General features: G+C 43.0%; 1 pseudogene; it reads left to right on the forward strand.

The window, feature by feature from the left end:
* LOC105816330 overlaps window positions 1–565 on the forward strand; it is a 5,949-nt pseudogene extending 5,384 nt beyond the window's left edge.
* Window positions 566–2,002: the final 1,437 nt, after the last annotated feature.

The following is a 2,002-nucleotide window of genomic DNA, read 5'->3' on the forward strand; positions in this document are numbered from 1 at the left end:
AAAGTGCCCAAGTTCAAGGCACTTCCCTTGCCTCATTATGACACCATTAACCTGCCAAAGAGGAAGGTAACGGATGGGACCAAGATTGAGCCTTTCTACTTGGAGACTGACAAAAGATGATCTTTGAAAGTGCAGAGTTAGAAGCACCAGCTGGAGGAAGAATGGAAACAGCAAAAAGAAGCAGATTGCTTTGAGGCTCGTCCAAATGCTGTCATCTCCCAGGAGCCCTTTGTTCCCAAGACAGAGCAAAAATCAATTGCTGAGGGCCCTTGTGGTTCTCTAGTTCAGGAACCTTTTCAGCTGCCTACTGAGAAGACAGCCAAGGAACAGCAGGAGCTGGAGAAGAGAATGGCTGAGGGTGAAGCACACCAAGTCCAGCAGTTGGAGGAGGCCAGGCAACAGGAGGAAGGAAGAACAGAAAAAGGAGGAGCTGGCCAGGCTACAGAAAGAACTGGTGCATAAGGCAAATCCAATACACAAGTACCAAGGTGTGGAGGTAAAGTCAAGTGCCCAACCTCAGACTGTGCCTGGATCTCCCAAGTTCTCTACTCCATTGCACTGCTAAACTCAATGTAGAGGCAGGGAACTGGGAGGCACTGCTGCAGGCATTGCTTAATTGTGTGGACACTGCCTAACTGAGTCAGAAAGTCTGGAAACAAAGTTTCAAGCTATCCTGATCAAAACAAGATGGAGGTAGGACAAGTTCCAACCAGTTGGAACCAAGATGACAGAGGAATTGACAGCTTCTTGACCTTGCAGCTTCATTACACATTTCATTACCATAAATGTTTCTAGGGAAATCTCCCACTCCCATCATACACCTGACTCCATGCCATTCCTGTTTGACCATATTTAGTCAAAAGGAGGGCATCACCCTAATTCTGGGAAAACACGCCCCCTTTCCAAGAAATAACGTGAATATTCCTTCCCTTGTTTAGCCTATTATTAAGCTGTTGCTTAAATAGAAGGACTAAAGAACCATGGGGCCAGTTCTCCTCCGCAGGGAGAGCTAGCCTCTACTGTGTCCGTGGAGTAGGTTTTCTATATTTTCTGAGTAAAACTCGCTTTCACTTTATCCTGTTGGCTTGCTCCTGAATTCCTTCTTGCACGAAGCCAAAGACCCACTTGGACTTCAAGTGATTCCCAGCATTGGGAATTACTTTCCTGTGTCACTGTGAGTTGCAGACACTGCCTGGCAACAGGACTTTCTCTGAACATCAAACCAGGAGCCATCTTTCTTTGTCAGTGGGCATGGAGAGAACCCATTTTTCCAGACTTTTACCTACCCATGCGCAAGAGAACATACCCGGTAAACCACGGACACCAATTTAGTTGTGAATTATTTTCTTACATTATTGAGGTTAATCATAAAACTCAACTCATGTATGTCTCGATTAGATTACACTCCATGTAGTTATTTCCTTTAAACCATTGGTTGGCCTTTAATATGGGTCTTAGCTCTGACTAGAATTTAAAGTCTCTATGTGAACACAATATAATCTCTATTGCCCCTCATCTGCCCCCCTTTTTAAAAATTTTGATCAGAAAATAAAGATAGTTAAATCCTAAGATAGGGATGAAGCCATAGTTTAAATGAGGAATAATCAACAGATCAGATTCTTTCTTTTTGTCTGCACACAGTGAATTTATTAAGGAACCCTTTGCTGTGAGGGTAGAAAACCTCATTGACTGCACCAGTGAGGGAGAAGACTGCACGCATCAAGGGGACCCTCAGCTATTTGGTGAGCTTGGGCAGAGCAGCTGGTAAGGCACACTCTTCCTTTATTGATGCTGATAATTACAGGGAATGGTTCAGTGTATATTTTAAGACCTGACATGGAATAAATATGTTTTGTCTTCCCCTCCCCTCAAAAAGATACACTTTACATATGAAGACTTAAATACACTGGAAGTAAAAGATGAAAAAGAATATACCATGCACATCCTCACCATAAGAAAGCTTATATGGTTTTAATACTAGGCAAAATATATTAAATACAAG

The sequence above is a fragment of the Propithecus coquereli genome, unplaced genomic scaffold (assembly GCF_000956105.1).
Source record: "Propithecus coquereli isolate 6110/MARCELLA unplaced genomic scaffold, Pcoq_1.0 Scaffold366, whole genome shotgun sequence".
NCBI classification, from domain to species: Eukaryota; Metazoa; Chordata; class Mammalia; order Primates; family Indriidae; genus Propithecus; species Propithecus coquereli.